The 22901-nt window shown below is 37.9% G+C and overlaps 2 pseudogenes across 2 annotated transcripts in view; both read left to right on the top strand.

The window, feature by feature from the left end:
• LOC308648323 (regucalcin-like) overlaps positions 1 to 22901 on the top strand; it is a 254205-nt pseudogene that overhangs the window by 50681 nt on the left and 180623 nt on the right. The gene's annotated exons all lie outside the window — the stretch shown is intronic.
• On the top strand, positions 19497 to 19952 carry LOC308647453 (Golgi apparatus membrane protein TVP23 homolog B-like; annotated as a pseudogene). The gene has a single exon. The product of its transcript is annotated as a Golgi apparatus membrane protein TVP23 homolog B-like (transcript).

Below are 22901 nucleotides of genomic sequence, written 5' to 3'. Positions count from 1 at the left end.
GAAATGCTAAATTCTAAGAAGTCTGGTTTGACCCTGATCCTGACCTCTATTGCCTACCTGTAACTCTAAAACACTAACTCTATTCCCTATTTCTTAGCTCTTACACCACCCAAGAAATCCTGCTTCTAAGTCCACAAACTATGTACTTCTGGTTTATCATCTATTCTGTAAATCATCCCCACCTATCCTGTACCCAACACCTGACCACAACCCAGACCACAAATTTGCTACCCAACCCACACCACAAATTTGTTCAGGCCCAACCCCAACCATAATTCCTGCCCAAACCCTAATGCTCACCATATAATTTTTGTTTCTGATCTTCACCTTGTGGAGGGACTGGGGCTTCAGTGTGACTGACCTTGAGAAGGGGATGGCTTCAGTGTCTATGATATTTGAAGCCTGGCTTTATTCTTCTATCCAGAGCTGGTTGGTCACATTTGCTCATTTCTTGGAGTATATTCTTCTGGACTAGGTTGGAGAGATGCAAGTCCTGCTTCCCCTTAATATGAACTTGACCTATGATAATCAAGCCACTTTTTCACAGTCATTGTGAATACTGCACACAAGTGTCACACCAGCATTGTACTGGGACATTTTTATACCATTAATGGTATTAAAACAGGCTCTGTGTATTGAGGTGGTTGCCCTGTGCCATATGCTTGTAAGTGGTAGAGCTAGAGTCCTGTGCACAACCCCCAGCCTCACACCCAGCTCTCCTAACACCTTCACTATCTCCAAGACAAGGAAGGAAGAATCTCAGTCCCTGACCAGACAGTGTTCTCTGGGGCAGGTGTTGCAGGTGATACTGTCCTAGAAGTGGTGGATGAGTGATGAAGAAGGGTGAGGGGGTGTTCACTCAGCTTTACCTGATCCTCAGTTTTGGCCTGGATACCATATCAATTTCAATCCCTATGAGCTCTAACCACAAGAATCCTGGCCTGTAAGGGTTTGAGGTCAGGCTGCACACTCCCCAAACAATGGAGGCTTCTTTCTTACCCAAGAGCATCTGGTAACTTCAAACTCATTTTCCAGCCTCCTGGGAGCCAGAAGTGGCCTTCTTCAGACCCTCCAGTTGTGTCCTGTCTCATCCCAGATTCCAAACATAGATTCTTTTCTGCCCAGAATGGCCACAGTCCAACCTGGCCAGTCATCTTTGCAGGACAGAACAGAAGTTGTCCTTTGCAGATCAGGCAAAGGAGGTGTCTGGAGACTGTTGGCATCATTCAGCCTTACCTATATCCCAGGAAAAGAGATGGAAGCCAACTCTGCTGGTCCACTGGAGTTACTAAGGGCCCCAACTGGACAAATGGGGAAACCCAGAGCTCTTGTGGCAAGGGTTTTTATACTTGTATACTTGGCTTAAAGTTGCACAGAGCATAAAAGTGCAACTAGAACTTGGCACAGGACTCTGAACATGTGGGGTTTTGCCAGGTCCAGAGCCTCTTGGGACACTTAGAGATTAACCTATGCAGATGGAAGTCAGTCTCCATTCCTTTCCTCATTTCTCTCATTCGTGCTGCTGCTATTAGTATCAGCAAGAAAAAAAGAAACTCAGCTTTTCCTTCTCTGTTTCTTTGATGACTTTCCATTACTCTCAGCCTTCTTTTTCTCCTCAGCAGCCTGTGTTAAATCTGGCTAGGCTAGAATATGTGCTCATGTAATCCATAAGCCTCAGAGTCTGGAATCACTGGTACCACAGGCCTCCATGCCTGTTTATAATTTTGGAAGTCCTGGATTATCTTCTAATTTGTTTCTCCAGATTCCACAAAGAATTTATCTTCATAGATTTTATGTGTAGCCTCTTGTGTTTAACTTCTCAGCCAGAAGAAACATTTTATATGTTACTCATTTCCTTTAAGGGTTTATGTTTTACTTGATATTGTTTCTTTGGTTGTCCTTCACTTACTTCTCCTTTATTCTCTCTTCTACTCTCTCTATTTCCTTATCTATCTCTTTCATGGTGAATAAATGCAGCATGAAAGTGGAAAACCTGATTTTTCTTTCCTTTCTTCCATGACTCTACCCTCCTCATTAAACTCTCTTTTTCTCCATGGTGTCCTGGATGTGTTTTCAGAGTCTGGGCTGATGCACTTGCATCCACATCAAACCTCAGCCTTTACCTCTAAAATTGCTGGTACCTCAGGCTACCTTACTTACCATTTCTGATATGGAAGATCTGAATTATCTTCTACCTTGTTCCTCCTGATTTTCATGAAAATTTTCTTTGAAGATTTGACTTGTGTCCCTTGAACACATTTTTATATTCCTTTTGATATTTTTGTTGTAGTTAACTTCTGAAGTAGAAAAACAATTTTGTAGGTTATAGCATCATATAAACATTTTTGTTTAGATTGATTTTGTTCCTTGGTTGCCATTCATTCATCATTCATTCACTCATGTATACTGCAGTTCCGGGAAACCAACCCAGGCATCACTTATTCCAGAGAAAGCCTCCACCACTAAGCTCCATACACAGCCCTGGAAGTTGAGCAATTGATTATGGAATACTTATTTTCCCCAATACCACTAAGACTAGGAGAGAAAGCCTGAGGCATACAGAATTCATTTAGCTAGCCTCAAGAGAAAGCCCAGATTTCCTGTGGTACCAGTGTGTGTGTGTGTGTGTGTGTGTGTGTGTGTATTTCATGTGTAACACAAAGGATACTCTAACTAATCACCTGGGAAGCTGAGGCAGGAGAATGGGAAGATGGCATGTTGCAAATGATCCTGGGAAACCTCATGAGACCATGTCTCATAAAAAGGACTCATTATGGCATGGTGACACTCAGTAACCCTGCAAATATGGCAGTGGAAGTAGCAACGAGCATTCCAACTGCTATTAGTATCAGCAAGAAAAAAAGAAACTCAGCTTTTCCTTCTCTGTTTCTGCAGAACTATGCCCACTGTGCCCTGGCAGATTTGCATGGGACCCAATCTGTTTTTGGTGCATAAATTAACACAGAAACATTAGTGGATAATAGAAGAAAATGGTATTGGAACACTGGGAATCAGTACTTTTGCATAGGAATCTCTGGGAAATGTTGTTTACTGTAGTCTGCCTGAAGTTGAGACAAAATTGAAAAAACAAGATGAATTTGGTTGTTTGGAAAGTGTGAAGCTTCCAGTGAACTCTATTCTCTTCTATCAGGAAAAGTAAGTGAAATTAATGAGGCTCTTTGCATAAAATCCAGTGCTTGTGACAAATTCTGTTATGAAAATGGGTGGTTGAGGAAGATGACACTGAGAGAAGAAGAATTTGAGAAGTATGTGAAATCTGTTGGGGAGTAAAAATGGCACTCTAAGTACACTCATTCAACACAGCTGTCTTAAGTAAAAAGACACTACTTTCAATACTGCTACTGGAGAAAAATATCCCTTATCTTTTCAGAAATTGCAGATAAACATAATATGCATTATTTTTACAATTCCTTATGATTTTTAGAGTAAGTTTTAGGCTCTGGTGAAATTATCTGTGGTAAAAACTATTTTTTAAAAATTATGTAATCCAATTATGAGTCTTGATATAAGTCTTATGTAATATTGTAATTTGCTTACAACCATTCCTACATTGGGGTGAATAGACTTCATTATCTTCCCATTGGAAAAAACTAGGAGTGGAAGAAAGTGTTTGTCATGCAGTGTCAGAAGAAAATACTGTCCTAATTGTATAATATACTGTATTTGTTGGTGTTTTTTTAATATACTAAAGGAACAGCTTTGCAGCAAGATAAGAAACAAAGTATTCAACTTACAAAAAAGCAAAAAGAGTCTGGGGCTGTGAAGTGGCATGCCCCTGGTTTCCATCCTCATATCTTTTCCTTAGTTATCAATACTGTGCTGCCTTTCTTAAATAGAGAAACCTGACTTTTTCTTCTCTGTTTCTTCCATAATCTCAATTCCTCTCAGGCCTTCTTTTCTCCAGTGTCCCAGCTGTGTTCCCCGAGGATGGGCCAGAACATCTGCACTCAGGTCAAACTCCAGCCTAGGCTTCTGGATTTGTGGGTATCACAGGCTGCCATACCTACCTGTTTCTGATTTGGAAGTTGTTCCTCCTGAACCCATAAGAACTTTCTAGTTAAAGATTTGACTGTCTTTTTGAAAGCATTTTGATGTTTCTTTTGACACCAACCATAGTAAATATTTCAGTTAGAAAACAATTTTTTTTTGTTACTAGCATCCCATACATGCTTTTGATTTGACTGATTTTGTTTCTATGGTTGCCATTTACTCCTTCATTCATTCACTTATTTATTTCACACTTCTGGGAATTCAACTTCAGGCATCACACACTCCGGGTCTCCAGCACTGGAGAGTATGCAGTTCAAGGTACAGAAGGATTTGGGTTTCCCAACAACTCTAACCCTAGAAAATACAGGCTGAGGAACAAAAATTTTGTTTTTCTTCTTTAAATAGGAATCATAGAATTCTTTGATATCCATGTTCATTTTTTAAGAAATTTTCCTTTGACTAGGGTGGCTGAGATGGGAGAATATTACCCTGGGAAGCCTCATGAAACCCTGTCTCAAAATTAAACATTAAAGAGGCTGGGGCTGCAGGTACTGTTTACTTGGGTTCACTTCTTAGCTTCATAAAAAATAAAATTATTTTGTGCTTTTTCTCTCTCTTTTATTTCCCTGTTTAATGCTGTATTTATTCTAAAAGAAAGAGAAACGACTTTCTTCTCTGTCCATGATTTTCTGTTCCTTTCTCTCCTTTTTCTCCTCTGTTTTCTACTGTGTTGGATGATCATAGGCTTATGCTTCTGCACTCACATGACCCCCATCCTCAGTTTCTGGAAAAGCTGGTGCACAGGCTGAAGTTGCTGGCACCACAGGCTATCACACAGACATTTCTTCTGGCAGTAACTTCCGTTAAATTCTCCACTATCAAAAAATTTTGTAGGTTAATCCCATCCCATATTTTTTTTGCCTTATATTGTTTTCTGGTTGTTATTCATACATCTACTAATATATACTGCAGTCCTGAAAATCTATTCCTAGGCATAACAAATCCCAGGGAATGGCTCTATCACTGAGCTCCATCCTCAGCCATTGGAGTTTTGCACCTCAAGGTAGAGGAGACTCCATGTTCCCCAACAATGTAAAGCTTCCAGGGTGAAAATCAGCATGAGAGATCCTCAACTTTTCCTTCATGATATCTTCCATGACTTTCCATTCTTCTCAGCTTTTCCTTTTCTCCTCAAAGTCCTGGCTATGTTCCTCTGAGCTAGTCTTCTATACCTGCATTCATGCACTCTCTTAGTTCAACCTTCTGGAATTGCTGATACCACAAGCTTCTCCTCATGCCTTAATCTGATTATTAACAGATTATATTCTAATTTTTACTTTGATATTTCTTTTGATACCAACCACAGTTAACTTCTCTGCTAGAAAAAAAAATATTGCAGGCTACAAGCATCCCATAAATGTTTTTGTTTTGCCTTATTATTTTTCTGTTGTTTTTTGGTTGCCATTCATTTACTCATTTATATTGCACCTTGGGAATCCAATCCCAGGCATGACACTTTCCAAAGATAGTCATTTACCCTGAGTCCTCTTCCAGTTCCTGGGAAATTAGCATTTTAAGTTAATAGTACTCAATGTTTCCCTACAAAGATAAGCTGGCAATAGACAACCAGATGCATACTGAATTTATTTATTTAACTTAAAGATGAAACAGATTTTGTTAATTCCCACATTAGTAATTAAAGAATTGGCCCAGTGACTAGAGAGGCTGAGGCTGGAGAATACATAAATGGCATGTTTAAAGTGATCCAGGGATGCAATGCCAGAACCCATCTCAAAATAAAACAAAACAGGGCCGGGGATATGGCTCAAGTGGTAGCATGCTCACCTGGCATGCGTGAGGCCCAGGTTCGATCCTCAGCACCTCATACCAACAAAGATGTTGTGTCCGCCGAGAACTAAAAAATAAATATTAAAAAAAGAATTCTCTCTCTCTCTCTCTCTCTCTCTCTCTCTCTCTCTTAAAAAAATAAAACAAAACAGGCAAAGACTGTGAAGTATCATGCATTTATGTCCAATCATAGACATGAAATAAATCATTTCATTCTCCTTTTTCTTATGTCTCTCCTTTGTGCTGCTTTTATTTTCTGGAGAAACTCAACTTTTCTCTGTTCCTTCTATGACTTTCTATTCCTCTCCTCATGGTCCTGACTATTCACTTAGGGCTACCTGGTATACCTATACTTGTGTGAACCTACAGCCTCTTCTTCTGGAATCACTGAAACATAGGCTACCACAATTATCCATGTTTATTTTTGGAAGGTCAGAATCATGCACAAAATTTATCTTCAAAGATTTAACTTGTGTCCACTTGAATACTTTGTGATATTTCTTATGACATCAAAATATTAAAATCTCCATTAGAAAAAAAAGTTCATATGTTACTAGCATACTGTAAATATTTTTTTTTGGCCTAACTTTATTTTTGGTTGCTGTTCATTCACTCACACATTTACATTACATTTCTCAGAATCGTTTCCTAGGCAACACACATGCCAGGTAATGTTCTAACTGAACTCCATTCCCAGCCCTGGAGGTGAGCCAAGGAAAGACAGCATGAGGCACACAGAATTTATCTTGCTTAAAGAGGGAGCCTAGATTCCTTTGCTACCCATGTATTATATAAAATAAACTCTGCTCAGTGACAGGGACGTTAAGGGTGGAGAATGGGAGCATGCTATGTGCATTGTGATTTGGGGCAACCTTGTGAACATTTCATGAAAATATTCCAGGAAAAATGGCAACACAAAAAGCTCTACTTTTCCTTCTCTGTTTTTTTCCATGAATTTTCAATCCTCTGTCTATTTTTATCCAAGGAGTCCCTGTTGTGTCCCCCAAGCTAGCCTCCTACACATATACTCCGGAGGTCCTCAGCAACAGCTCCTGCAACCACTAGAACAACATGCTATCACACAATTTAATTTTTATTTGTGAAAGGTCTGATTTTCTTCTAAATTGTTTTTCTTGACCATAAATGATATTTCTTTTCAAAATTTTATTTCTGTCATCTTTTAAAAAATATCTTTATTTTATTTTTATGTGGTGCTGAGGATCTAACATAGGGCCTCACACATGCTAGGCACCGAGCCACAATCCCAGCCCTGATTTCTGTCATCTTAATTACCTTTTGATATTTATTCTGACACCATTATTTAAAATTTTTTAAAATTTGTATAAGACAGTAGAATGCATTACAATTCTTATTACACATATAGAGCACAATTTTTCATGTGTCTGGTTGTATACAAAGTTTATCCACACCAACTTGTGTCTTCATACATGTACTTTGGATAATAATGGGGGCACCAACCATTTTGAAACACTTTACTGTAAAATGTTTTTACAGGTTAATAGTATCTCAAATCAATTGGTGTTTTATTCCTTCTCCCATCCATTCACTTTCCATATTTCTCTATCCTGATGCCTTTCTTCATGCAATAAAAATCAAACCTTGGGCTGGGGATGTGGCTCAAGTGGTAGCGCGCTCGCCTGGCATGCGTGCAGCCCAGGTTCGATCCTCAGCACCACATAAAAACAAAGATGTTGTGTCCACCGATAAATAAAAAATAAAAAATAAAATATTAAAAATTCTCTCTCTCTCTCTCTCTCTCTCTCTCACTCTCTCTTTAAAAAAAATAAAAAAAATAAAAATCAAACCTTAACTCTTAACACTAACCTTAAACCTCTATCCCATGCCATAAACCCTAACTTAACCCTATCCCTAACCATATTGCTAATCCTAACCACAAAGCCAACCATTAACCTTAATCCTCTAACTCTAACCCCTAAGTCTAACCCTAAACCTTAAGTCTAATTCTCACCATAAACCTCTAACCATTTCCCTAACCTAGCCCCAACCCTTTTCCCAACAGCAAACCCCTAATCCAACCCCTAACCCCAACCCCTAACCCCAATCTTAATATAAACACTAAGACTACCTACCTGAATATGGCAGAGTTCCCACTTGAACTTATGGAAGCAGCAAGTGCCCAGGTGGCTTACAACTTCTAACATGGACACAAATGAGACATTCTATGACCCTCTTCTTTGAATCATTTGCTGTAGTGGCTCACAGAAGCCAGAAAACTATTTAGTACTATCAATTCACCATAAAGCATATCTTTCAAACATATTTTAAATAATATATTTGAGCAAGCATATGACCACACACACAGGGAAAGGTAAGTGGTAAAGGGCCTATAGCTGTTATGCCCTCCCCAGGCAGCATCCTGCCAGCACCTTCAACAACAGAGAGTCCTAAAACACTATCTTTTTCTTTTTTTGGATGCTTCATTAAGTACCCATGATTCATTAAATCATTGATCATTTGTTACCAGTTTAGCCTTCAGTTCCTCTGTTCTCCTTATATATGTGGGAAGGCTCAAGTTCAAACTCTGTAATGATGGTTTTCTTTTTCCCACTGAACATGGTCATCCTGTGTTGCCCAGGAGCCCTAGACCATTAATCACCTCACTGGTATCAGACAGACACATTGCTTCATAGATTGAAGAATGAGGAGCTAAGAGACAGGAAACTGAAGCAGAGACCAATAATGTATTTCTTGGCACAACAAGCCACAAAGTAGCTTCAAATTGACAAAGAACTTGAATATACACTTTTTACTAGTAAACATAAAAGATGATTAACAGGATATTGTATTAGTGTCATTATAGACATGCAAGTTAAAACTGCAGTGAAATTTCCTCACTTTTACTAATAAAGCCATAATAAAAATATTTAAAAATAACAAGTGATTTGGGGCAACCTTGTGAATATTTCATAAAAATATTCCAAGAAAAAAGGCAATCCAAAAGGTAAGCTCTACTTTTCCTTCTCTGTTTCTTCCAAGAATTTTCAATCCTCTGTCTATTTTTATCCATGGAGTTCTTGTTGTGTCCCCCAAGCTAGCCTCCTACACATATACTCCAGAGGTCCTCAGCAACAGCTCCTGCAACCACTGGGGCAACATGCTATTATACTATTTAATTTCTAATTGTGGAAGGTCTGATTTTCTTCTAAGATGAGCTCTACTTTTCCTACTGATTTTCTTCCAAGATAAGCTCTACTTTTGGGTAAGGATGAAGAGAAATCAGCACTCTTTTATATACCTGTAACAATAAATAATGTGAAGCTTGTGTGTGGAATAGTTTGCTATTCCCTCAAAAAGTAAAAATAGAATTATCATACTACTCAACAACTCCATTTCTATGTATTTAACCCCAAAGAACTGAAAGGAGGTATTAAAAGAAAAGTACATGTGTATACTTTCCATCTGTTAAAGTCATGAGAATGAGGGACAGGCTCAAAAGGAGTTTTAGGAAAAGAATTTTATGTATGAGTAAAAAAGGAGTGCTTTTTTTCCCCAGTTGGGCAGGTAGTGAAAGTGAGGATTGATTGCCATGGATAAGCTTGCTGATGTCCTGATTTGGAGGTTATGTGATGGTCACCTGAGAGTATCCATTCCTACATTGAGTAAAATACATTGCAGTGTTTTACATGGAGATACAAACCTGGCATAGCAATGACTAGTGGGGAATGTGAGTGGAAGGATACAGAGCATCAGCTAGGGTATTGTCTCTGAGTTCTCAGTGAGTTGAATACATATGTCCAAGAACTCAATGTATATAATATGTTTCAGATCCCTCAATCACACTATTACATGACTATGAACATCCTCAGTGAGGAAAATATCTGACTGCAAGAGGCTTAGCTGGAGGCATTGAATGTGTTTGAGATCTTAGGATGTTTAATCTATGCCTCAAAGATCTCAGGGAGGGAATCCTGTATAAGAAGTCTCACATAGGATGTGACAGGAGTGCCAGACTACTCACTGAGAACATTATGAGTGTTAGAGTCCTCAGGGAAGAGGCTACATCAGTGCCACACCCCTCACTGGGGATATAATTGTGTCAAAGGCCTGAGCATTTGTACTGCTTGGGTGAGAGTCCTGCATGGAGAGTGTCTGTGTCATAGACCTCAAGGAGACACTTAAAATGTCAGAGGAGTCTGTGTTGACAGAAAGATACTGTCTGAGCCCTCCATGATTTTTAAATATGACTAGACAATCAGGATCTCTGCCAGTGAGGCTCTTAGTTGTGCCTGAGCTCTCATTGAGATATTAACTGAGGGACAGACAGAAGGTAGAAGGAGAATATTATCTACATCCAGCAAGCCTCTGTGAATATGTGATGTAAGAGTCAGAGGCAACTGGGAGGAGAGGACATGAGTGTCAGAGCCCTGAGTGAGTTTATTATACATGTGACAGAAAAATTTATGGACTCAGTGAGATGATCAAGGAATTTCAGAGCCCTCAATAAGGACACAATATTGAGTGTCAGAGGAGGGCTCACTGAGGATATTTCCTGAGTGTCGGGGACCTCCATGAGAATGTTCCATGAGTGCTGAAGGCCTTAGTGAGGACATATATGTGCTGTAATAGGAAGAGACCTGTGTTAGCCTATTATATGTGACAGTGCCTTCATATGGACATTTAGTGTCAGAGTCCAGAGGGAGGCTATCACCTGAGTGTCTGAATCCTCATTGAGACTGATACATTTTTCAGAAGATGTACTGAAGATGTTTGGTCAAAGTCAGAGGCCTTAATAAGGATGTGATAGGTGTCAAAGACTTCATTGAGATTATTTTGCTATTACTATAGGTCTCAACCAGGGTATTTTCTCTTAAGAGGCCTCAGAGAGTTGAGTATATGTGTTAGAGACTAGGGGTGGAGAATGTAGGTATCATAGCATCACTCACTGTTATGTGACTATGAAGGTCCTTAGTGAAGAAAATTTTCTGACTAGGAGAGGTTTATTGAGGATAGTTTCCTCAGTAAGTATATTTTAGAGATGAAATTTCTAGAGAGTAAGTTTTTTAAAAATTTTTTTAGTTATACAGGACACACTAACTTTATTTTGTTTATTTATTTTTATGTGATGCTGAGGATCAAACCCAGGGTCTCACACGTGTAAGGCGAGCACTCTATCACTGAGCCACAACCTCAGCCCTCCAGTGAAGAACTTCTATGTGTCAGATGTCTCGTTGAGAATAAGGGTGGGAGTGCAAAGGTACCTAGTGAGGACACTGTAAGTGATAGAGTTTTCAGGGTTGAAAGAACATCAGTGTGAAAGGCCTCAGTGAGATTATGAAATGAGTATCAGAGGCCTTAATGACTATATATTACATGGAAGAGGATTTCCTGAGAAGATGATTTTTCTCAGACTGGTCAGTGAGGAAAATATGGGCTCAAATGACTCAGTCCCTACTCTACAAAGGTTGGAGCCCTCTGTGGGGATTTCATATGTGTCAGAGACCTCAATGAGACACATGCATGTGTCAGAGGACTCATTGTACATACTATGTAACCTTTGGAGGTCTCACTTATATTTTGAATATCTATCAGAGCATTAATCTGTGCAGACATCAGGTGCCCCCGAGCACTTGGTAAGATAATACTTAAGTATTAGAGGTCTCATGGAGGTCATTATCTGAGCTTGAGAAGCCTAAGGTGGATATTATATTCATTTCATTGTCCTGCATGAGGATGATATCCACTGCAGAGTCCTCAGGCAATATGTTACCAGTGTGAGTGGACTCAGTGCTATATGATGTGAATGTCAGAGGCCTCAGGGAGGAATCATGGGAGTTTCAGAAGACGATACATTGAGGATATGATATGAGTATCAGATACCTGCTTCAGGCTATTATAAAAGTGTCCAAGGCCACAATCATTATATCTTATGTGTCAGAAACTTCAGTGATAACACTGTATTTGACATAGGCCTCTGTGAGAATATTGTAGGTGGACGAGGCTTCTCATGGATATTAAGTGCCAGAGTCTAGAGCCAGGGTGTTACCAGACTGCCTGAGGCCTCAGTAACAATGTGAACATGACCAAGGTCACAGTTTAGATATATTATTGATGTCAGAGGCCTCTGTGATGATGTGATATGTGTCCAAGGCTTCAGTGAGAATGTGATGTGTTTCTCACAGGCCTCACATTGGATATTATACTTCATAGAGGCTGCAGTAAACTTACTATACCTGTCAGAGGCCTCAGGTTTCTCCTATGGAAAGAGGCCTCCATAAGTATATGATGGCTGTCAAAAAGATTCTAAGTGGAAGAGACCTCTGTTAGTCAATTACATGTGTCAGATGTCTCCAATACTACATCATTAATACTAGGGGCCTCAGTAAGCCTCTTATAGGTCCTGTAGGTCGCAATGTAGATACTGTATGTGTCAAGTCCTCAGGGAGTTAGAGGCCTAAAGGAGTATATTATATCTGCCAGAGGTTTAAGGTAGGATATTAAATGCTCCTGACTCTTCAGTGAGGCTATTAACTGAGTCAGTGGATTCAGCATTGATACTTCATTGCTGTCAGAGGCCTCAGTGAGGACACTATTAGGGTCACAGACCTCATTGAGTCAGAAGTCTTAGTGACAATGGAGGATATGTCAGAGGCCTGAGAATATCACATGCATCTGAATCTTCAGAGATAATATTTTGTGTGTCAGAAGCCTCAGCAAGTATATGGGCTATAGGCCTCAGTGTTGCTATTACATGAGCATCAGAAGCCTGAGGGAGGAGGCATTGAATGTGCCCTGAGGGAGGACATTCAAAATGTGTCTGAGGCCTAGCTGAGGATAGTTTGCTTGTTGAAGGGCTAAGGGAAAATATTGTTTGTCAGAGGCTCCAGGGAAGATACCAGGTGTTAGAGGCCTTAGTGTGGGTAGAAGGTCTGAGAACCCTGAATGAAGATTTCATTTATTTCAGAAGCCTCAAGGAGACTATAACGTTATTATCACAAGACTCAGTGAATATACTAGGTTAGTGTCAGAGGACAAAAAAGGACTTTCTATACATCAGAATCCTCTAGGAGTTTATTATATGGATTTCAAAGACCTCAGGAAAGATATCATGTGATTCTTGGAGCTGTGAGTGGGGACATTTTAAGTTTCAGAGTCCTCAGGAAGTTGATTAGGGGTGAAAGTACCTTCAGTGTGATTGTATATGAATGTCAGATGCCTCAGTGAGTATGGGATATGAATGTCAGAGGAGGCATGGAGGATATCCTATCAGGGTAAGAGACACCCAGGAGAATTCTATATAAATAGCATAGCCCAAATGAGGATATTGCAGGGGTCAGAGTCCAGTGTACCTATGGTAAGAGTAGGAGGCCTCTGTAATCCTATCATATACCTTAGAGTCTTCATGTGGATATTTACTGTCAGAGTCCAGAGCAAGGCTATGAACTGATAGTCAGAAGCCTCAGTGAAAAATCATACATGTGATCCAGGACTCTGTGAAAACATTATGTCCAAGTCAGAGGCCTCAGTGAGAATGGGTCAGAGTCTTCACTGAGCTTACTCCATGATTGCCACAGGACACAGTTAGGACATGTTCTGTGTTCAGGGCCTCAGTAAGTTGATAATATACATCTGAGGACTCAGTGTGGATAATATATGTGAGAGAACCCCCAGTCACACTAATATATGATGTAAACATCCTTAGTAAGGAAAATATTTGATTGGAATAGACCTTGTTGAAGGCATTGCATATGTTTGACATCTTGGTATGTATAATCTATGGCTTAAATGTCTCATGAAGAAAATCCTATGTGTCTGAGGCCTCACAGAAAATATTATGGAAGTGCCAGGCTACTCAGTAAGAACATTGCATGTGTTAGAGTCCTCAATGAAGAGATTATACCACTGTCACATCCCTCAATAGGATATTACAGTGTGGAATGCCTCAGCATTTGTACAGCTTGGGTAAGAGTCCTCTGTGGAGTTATTGTCTGTGTCAGAGACTTCAAGGGGATACTTAAAAGTGTCATAAGGATCTGTGTTGATAGGAAGGTACTTTCAGAGTCTTCAGTGATTTTTTTAATATTTTAGACAATAGGGGTCTTTATCAGTGAGGCTCTTAGGTGTGCCTGAGCTCTTGCTGATATATACACTGAAGGCCAAGAGGATTGAGGATATTTTTTGAGTCCCACAAGTCTCTATGAATAAGTTGTGTAACTGTCAGAGGAACAAGGGAGGAGAGGATATGAGTGATACAGATCAGAGTGAAGATATTGTACACTTAAGAATCCTCAATAAATAGGAGTGTTTATGGACTCAGTGAGATAATCAAAAAATGCCAGAGACCTCAGTGAGTATCTGATGTGTCAGAGAAGGACTCACTAAGGATATTACATGAGTGTCAGAGACCTCCATAAGAATGTTTCACAAGTGCCATAGGCCTGAGTCAGGACATACATGTGCTGTAATAAGAAGAGGACTCTGTTAGCATAGTGTATGTGAAAGTTCTTTGAGGATCAAAAGCCTGAGTGAGAATAATACATTTGTTAGGGGACATACTGAAGATATTCTGTCAAGGTCAGAGGCCCCAGTGAGGATGTGATATGTGTCAGACTTCACTGAGTTTATTTTGTTATCACCACAGGCCTCAATTAGGATTGTTAAATATTTGTGTCAGAGGCCTCAGGGTAGATAGTATAAGTGTCAGAATCCTCACTTACTATTTTATATGACTGTGAGGTGAAGAAAACTTCTGAATATTAGAGGCCTTCCTGAGGATATTGTCCTCAGTGAATATATTTTAGGGCTCAGAGTTCTCAGTGAGGAAATTCTATGTGTCAGAGGCCTCCTTGAGAATAATGATGGCAGAGCCAGGGTACCCAGGGAGGACATTGTATGTGATGAAGTTTTCAGGGTAGAGAGAATATCAGTGTGAAAGGCCTCAGTGAGATTATGAAATGAACACCACAGGCCCTCGTGATGATCTAATATGTGTAAGAGGCCTCACCGAGAATAGAATCTCTCTCAGAGGTCAGTGAGGAAAATACGGGCTCAAATGACTCATTCCATACTGTACATAGGATGGAATCCTCAGTGGGGATTTTATATGTGTCAGAGACCTCAATGAGACATATATGTCTCTGAGGACTCATTGTACCTCATGTTACCTACAGAGGCCTCAGTACTTTTGGATGACTCTAGAGGGTCTAAATCTGTGTGGACTTCTGGTGCCCCAGAGCACTCAGTGTGATATTCCTTGAGTGTCAGAAGCCTTGATTAGGATATTTCTGAATGACAGAAGCCTCAGGGTGGATATTATATTGATCTCACTGTCCTATATGAGGATGATATCCATTTCAGAGTCCTCAGTAAGAATATCATTAGTATTTTGGGACTCAAATGAGATAGGGTGTGAATGTCAGAGGCCTCAGGGAGGATTCATGTTGGCTTTAGAGGAAGACTCACTGAGGATGTGATTTGAGTGTTAGAAACCTTTCTGAGGCTATTATAGAGGCTTCATATGGATATTAAGTGTCAGAGTCCAGTGCCAGGTATTACCAGAGTATCTGAGGCTTCACCAACCCATCCCCTTGAATGGGATCAAGGTCACAGTACAGATATCCTGTTCATGGCAGTGGCCTCAATGACGATATGTGGAAGATACTTCAGTGACAATATAATGTGTTTGTTACAGGCTTCACTTTTGACATCATATTTTGTAGAGTCGGCAGTAAACTTACTATACTTGTCAGAGGCCTCAGTTTTCTCCTATAGAATGGGACCTCTGTGAGTACATGATGGCAGTGCCAGAGGCATCAAGAAGACATTCTAAGTGGAAAAGACCTCTGTTATCCAATTATACATCTCAGATGTCTCCAATACTTTATTGTTAGTATTAGAGACCTCAGTATGACTCTTATAGATACTGTAGGTGTCAATGTAGATATTAAATATTTCAAAGACCTCAGGAAGTTAGCGGCCTTGGGGAGTATATTATACCTCTCAGATGGTTCAGGGAGTATTTTAAATGCACCAGCAACCTCAGCAAGGCTATTCCTGAGTCAGATGTCTCAGTACCAGTACTTCATTATTGTCAACAGCCTCAGTGAGGATACCATTAGGGTCACATGCCTCAGTGAGAATACTAAATGCATTTGAATCCTTAGTGACAATGGGACTTGTGTCAAAGAACTTATGATATCATATGTTTTAGAGGCTTCTCTGAGAATATTATAGTTGTCAAAAGAGTCAGCCAGTAATATATTATATGTCAGAGCCCTTGTAAAGACATTGTCTTTTTAAATAGTTTCATGTGTTTAGTGAGAGCTCTGAATAAAAATATTATTGTGTTTCAGAGGCCTCAATGTGGTTTTTCTTATTTGTCACAGGCTCTCATGGATATTTTATGACTGACACAGGCCTCAGTAATGATATTGAGCATGTTAGAAACCTCTGTGAGGACATTATATGTCAGAGCCCTCATTGATTATATGTGTAGAGGACTCATTGAAAATATTATAGGTGTCAAAGAACTTAGTTTTTATGTGAGTTTTAGAGATCTTATTGAGAATATTTTTATGTGACATAGGCTTCCACAAGGATTTCATATATGTGTCAAATGCCTCAATGAAGATATTATATTTTTCCTAGTTCTCTGTGAGGATATCTTATGAGTTTGAAGGTTTGACATGTTATTTTCTAGGGGTCTCAATGTGTATGTGATATCAGCCAGTGCTATCATTAATGATATTTATTGATAACAAACTCATATTATTTCAGTGCATACTATATATGTTAGAGTCTTCATAAGGATATTATATTGTATTTAAAGCCTCAGTGGAATGTTTTATAAGTGTAAAAGGCCTAATTGAGGGTATTATACTATTCTTTCCTGTTAAAAGAAAACAGGAAACAATAGAAAGAACTCCCAGTGGAAAGAATGGTCAAAGCTATTCCCGAAGGCTTCAAGCAGGAATGAAGTAAGCAACAAAGTATTATAGAGTTGGATAACAAACAAAATCTTATAGTAAATATCCAGATGCTCATTTATTTACAAATAAATGACTAAACAGATAAACAAAAGAGGCTAAATAATAACCCCTATGCAGAATTTCAAGTAATTGAGGTGAACATTTGGCCCTCAAGGAGTTAGGCCTAACTTCCCATTCCTTAAGAGGGGGCTCTGCATAGTGACTTACTCCAAAACAATATATATATATATATATATATATATATATATATAATGTGTACATGTAGAGAAACATAACATCACAGTGAGAAATCTGGCAAACACTACATCAGTCAGGTGAGCACCTTGAGGATATGAAATGAAGAACAGCACTTCATCTGTAATCTGCTTTCCCCAATCCATAACCTGTCTACATATGAGAAAAACATCAACTGAAAATCTAAAAAGTACCTGACAGGTACTCCTCAACTGTCAGGTCCTCCTCAACCATCAAGGGCATCAGAGAAAGGAAGGTCAGAGAAACTGTCTCCACGAAGAAAAGCCTATGGAGACAGGATGACTGTCTTGCGGGATCTTGGATGGGGTCCTGGAACTGAAAGAGGCTGTACTGAGAATCCAAAGGAAACACAGACATTAGTTAATAAGAGCATATCAGTATCTGTTTATCATGAAAAATCATGTATGAAGTTAACACATCTGAGATAGCTCACGTAAGTCATAAGAGAAAAAAAACTGGGTAGAAGTTACATAGTAGATCTCTGCATTTTCTTTGCAATTTCTGCGTAAACATAAAACTACTCTAAAATAGAATCTTAAGACATGGCTATATTTTTCAAATACCTGCTCATTTAATTACTCAGAATGTCAATTACTAATAATTGACATTCTTAACTAGTTCTGCATTTTGTTAAGAGCATTTATAACAAAAATGTGTCAAACTAACATAATGTAAGATAAATACTTATTTTATATGTTTTATATTAAAGTAATAATATGTTTAAACTTATTTATCATTATTTATTTTGCTATTGCTAGGTTATGGATTTTCTCTCTAAAAATTTCAAAACTTTAGAGAAAAAAATCTACATTTTAGAGACACTATTTCAAGTCATGGTTGAACGTTTTCAAAAGAGTCATGATAAAAAATATGTTACAAGAGCAGATTGATTCATTGTGAATGAATCATTGAATCATTGATCCCAAGGAATTCTTATCTTTCGTTTGTTTCTATGTATACCCTTCAACAGTAATAGCATCAAATATTTGCCACTAGGAAAAATATTTAAATGAAAAATGTAAACAGAATTTGTGACAATAACTTATGATGCTTTCTAAAAAAAGAAAAATTGAAAAGAATATCAAAGTCAGTTTCCTCCATGATGTTCTTCAGAAGTGGTAAAACTAGAGAAACTTCAATGGAAGCATGGTTTATGAGTGATCTTAGATATTCTCATGTTTTACGGGGAAATTATATTTTAGAAATCATAAAAAAATATTGGATGCCCAAACTCTTGAATGTTTTCAAATGTAGTTGAATTTCTATGTAAGTTTCTCATTGATATAGCTAGTCATAAAGCTAATAAAAACAAAGAATCTATGGGGCTGGGATGTAGCTCAGTGGTGGCATACCTTATCCAGAATTCAGGAGGCCCTGGGTTTGATCCCTAGCACCACAATTTTTTTTTAAATCAGTGCCTTATTTGTGTAATCAAATAGAAAGTGAATAATCACCACTCTTAGGAAAATGTTAAGCCTGAAAAACAGTTAAGAATCAAAATACTCTTACAATAGAAATAGCCTATTGTGACCAGATGTGTCATATCATAAAGTACATTCACATTATACTATCAAAATATCAGAATCAAAATACTCTTATAATAGAAATAGCCTATTGTGACCAGAGGTGTCACATCATTAAGTATATTCAAATTAAATATCCCCTCAGAACAATAAAAAAGACTTTGATGACCATTTAGAAGGAGAAAATGGCTATAATATAGATTAGAAAATTATTAAGAAATTAGAAACATGAGGTGAGGGGCTGTGGGCACAGAGAGCGGCTGGCCTAGGCTTGGCGGGTGGAAGGGTCCCTCCTGCAGGGTTTGTGGACTTAGCCGGGAGCACAGGGGTGGTTGTGTTGTGTCCCCTCTGGCTGTCCGTCTTGAGGAAGAGCTGAGTGGGCAGGAAGGATGGAGGACCAAGGGTAGTTGCCCCGGAGGTGTTCTGAGTGCTCCGAGGACCTCATAGGAGGAGTGACCCGGGAATACCTCGAGCTCGGGAAGCTTGGGGGTGTGGAGAGGAGAAGCCCATCCTCAACCAACGCCCAGAGCTGGGCAGATCTGATGTTGGGCTGCAGAAATGCTCTGTGTAGTGGGTGGGGTGCGGGTGGTCTTTTTCCTCGGCCCATCTTGCACGTCATGCACGTGAGGAAGTGAAAGGGGTGCGGCCTCCGGGCACCTCTTCAGCTCCCTTGTGACCTGCCCTGTAGGGGTACCCTGCAATCATGTAGGAATAGGAGACGCTGGCAGAGCCTTGCACTCAGGACAGCAATGATGACACTGAAGATGTTTCATTGTTTGATGCAGAAGAAGAGACAACTAATAGACCAAGAAAATCTAAAATCCGACATCCAGTGGCATCATTTTTCCATTTGTTCTTCTGAGTCTGTGCCATTATAGTCTATCTTCTCTGTGAATTGCTCAGCAGCAGCTTTATTGCTTGTATGGTGACAATTATCTTGTTGTTGTCACGTGTCTTTTGGGCAGTGAAAAATGTCACAGGTAGAGACTGATGGTAGGCCTTGGGTGGTGGAATCATATTGATGAGGATGGAAAGAGTCATTGGGTGTTTGAGTCCAGGAAGGCATCTCCTCAGGAGAATAAAACTGTTTCAGAAGCTGAATCAAGAATCTTTTGGTTAGGACTAATTGCCTGTCCAGTGCTGTGGGTGATATTTACCTTTAGTGCTCTCTTCTCCCTCAGAGTAAAATGGTTGGCATGGTTATCATGGGTGTGGTGCTACAGGGTGCCAACCTGTATGGTTACATTAGGTGCAAGTGGGCAGCCAGAAGAATTTAACCAGCATGGCTACCTGGTATCTTGGAATGCAGTTTTTAAGACAAAACACCAGAAATGAACAGACTTCTTGAATAGAGAGAAAATTATATTTTCTGTGATATTGGGGAATGGCTGAAGAGATTCTTGATTATGAATTGTTTAGAGCTCAGTCCAGTGTAAAAAGGAGCATTGATTTCTGTTTGTTTGTTTTGTTTTCACTTGCAAAGTTACTATAAAAACTGTTTTCTTTTTTTAAACAAAGTTTTAATTTTCTTTTTCTAGTAGTTGAGGCTGGGAAGTATGATATCATTAAGAACATTGTCAGAATTTATTTTATGGTGTACATATGTATGCATATAGTAATGTATCCGTATATCCCAAATTAATGTGTTAGTTTACCTATGTTACAGAGATATTTGCATTTTGATTCATAGAATATAGGATGTTCTTAGTCTATCTCAAAGGTATGTGTGTTTACATACTATTTCTATAGGTTATTTTCAGAAATAAGTTGATTTCATGATTAAGAGTAAACACTTGGTTTGTGTATGAGTTAAAAAGAAAAAATGTTAATATTAAATATATACTTCATGTTGAAATTGTTTACCTTAGACATGCACAAGTGAAACTAGTTTCTAAAATTTTCTTTTATTTTTATACTTAAGGCCTAAATAATAAATGGAATCTTTATAGTTTATGTTTAAGGGATACCCAGGGATTGCTGCTGTTCTATTTATTTCATAGAAAGGATAGTCATATTTTATTTTGGAACTTCCTGGAAACTCTTCAGTGGCCTCTGGACCAATAAAATAATTTAGTACTAAATGAATATAATTCTTATGTCATAGTAAAAATAATCATTTAAATACTTGGCATAATAAATGCCTAAAGACATTTTATGAATCTATTTTTTCTTGCTATAATGGGGATATTGTAAATCATACATTTGTATTAATAATTTTTCTTAAACAAGGCAATATATTTAACTGTAAACTAAACCAATCTACAAATTATTGTAGGCAGTTGTAAATTCTGTTGAGATACTGAAAACTTTGTTGGAGTCTTTTAATCAGCAGATTATGTTGTGAATGTATTTGTACATTGTTAAAATATGTTTAAAGATGTTTTGTTTTAGTTGAATAAATGTGTATTGGAGTGAAAAAAAGAAATTAGAAACATGATAATGACGTAAAAATTCTCTAGGCCATACTAGGCACTTTGAACTATAATCACAGCTATTTTGAAGACTGAAGCAGGAGGATCACAAAGTTTGAAGCCAGCCTCAATACCTCAGGAACTTAGCAAAATCCTGTCTCAACATAATATTTTAAAAGGGCTGAAATTCATTGCTTGCCTAACATAGTCATGGTTATGAGCTTAATTCTCATCACCATAAATAAATTTAAAAGAATACTCCAAACTAAGCATATAATATGAGACAACTGGGGCATTTATAGAAAAGGGTGGAAACCATTATGTTGAACACCCCAAAATAATTCAACTATATTTAATTATTTTTCAGCTCATGATATCAACATGTCTAATCTCCACTTATATTACTTCATTAAAATATGGTAAAAAGTGTATGTACTTTTTTTAATGATTTCAAAATATGAGTTATACTCAACTCATATTTTGAAATCATTGATATATAATATAGAGCACCAGCATTTATATAAAATGAAATCAGGCCATTTCCTACACAAAGTAATATTTAGTAAGTACTAATGTATACACACATTATTTCAAAAGAAATTAAGATTGATGAAATCAAAAGGTCACTGGTATGCTTTTAAATGATATTTTGAATATATGAGAAACACTTAATAGAGTTCTCCAAAAAGAACTTCTGACAATATATAAAGCATGCTTATTAGAAGGTCAATTCCCTTGCTTGCAAGGAGTAAGAGAAACTAACTACTTGATGAATGTAAGACTTTAATAAGATATTCGAATATGCTTTCTAAATTACAAAAGTAGAAAATGTCTGTTTAAAAAAGCCCATTTTTGGTAAATGTATCTGTTTTTCAAAAGAATCTATTGACTTTTCTCTTACACACTGTATTTATTTCAGTGGTTTTAAGCTGGACTATCATGTAATATCAATAGCTGGAATTTTAAAATATCACCATCCTCTTTCTTTCTATAAAATTGATTAGCAAATTTTGCTTAGAATAATTTCAACCCAATTTGGAAAAGATCTGTGTGTGTGTGTGTGTGTGTGTGTGTGTGTGTGTGTGTAAATACATAATATTTTGAACAATTCCCCTGACACTTGGGTCCTGTCAAAGACATATTGTCTGTGTGTGGTGCTGGAATGGAACCCAGGGACTCTCACATGTTAAGCAAGTTCTCTGCCACCAAGTTACACACACTGTCCCAAAGACCTTAATAAGAAAAAGATAATTAAAACTTTTTGAGATAAAGAGAACTGTCAAACAAGATAATTCAATCAAAACAAGGTAAACTAAAAAGTATATTTAAAAATATTGTTGATAAAAATAGCAGAAGTTCAAAGTTAGAGAAGAAATTAAAAATCAAACTACAGAAACCTACTACATAAAATTGGAAACCTAGAGGGAATGGGTAATTTCCTAGTAAAAAAAAAACACATTAATAAAAGATTAAAATAAGAAAACTATGAATGATCAATCAGCTTTAAAAGTTTAAAATGATGCTTACAGATCTCCCATTGAGACAAAAACCAGGAACATAGGGGTCCACGGTTGAGTGTTAACTAACTTTTAACAAATTCTGGATTTACTTAAAATGTTCATGATCTAGGAGGAAAGAATGAAATAATTACTTAAAATAAATACTTCCATTAATCAAAATTAATTTCCTCAATTAACTTTGTGGTATAATACCAAAGCATTATATAGTCAAGATATTTCAGCAGATGTAGAATGTCAACACAGTATTTAGCATACCATTAAAAATACACTGCCAAATAAACTGACTTACTCAACCAAAGACAAAATGTATTCTCAATCAAAATTTTGATTAATTTAGTTCCATAAAATCCATGAACTATTTTTTCA

Source organism: Spermophilus citellus (genome assembly GCF_964194105.1).
Source record: "Spermophilus citellus genome assembly, chromosome: 4".
Lineage (NCBI taxonomy): Eukaryota > Metazoa > Chordata > Mammalia > Rodentia > Sciuridae > Spermophilus > Spermophilus citellus.
This window is presented reverse-complemented; position numbering and strand designations above follow the sequence as displayed.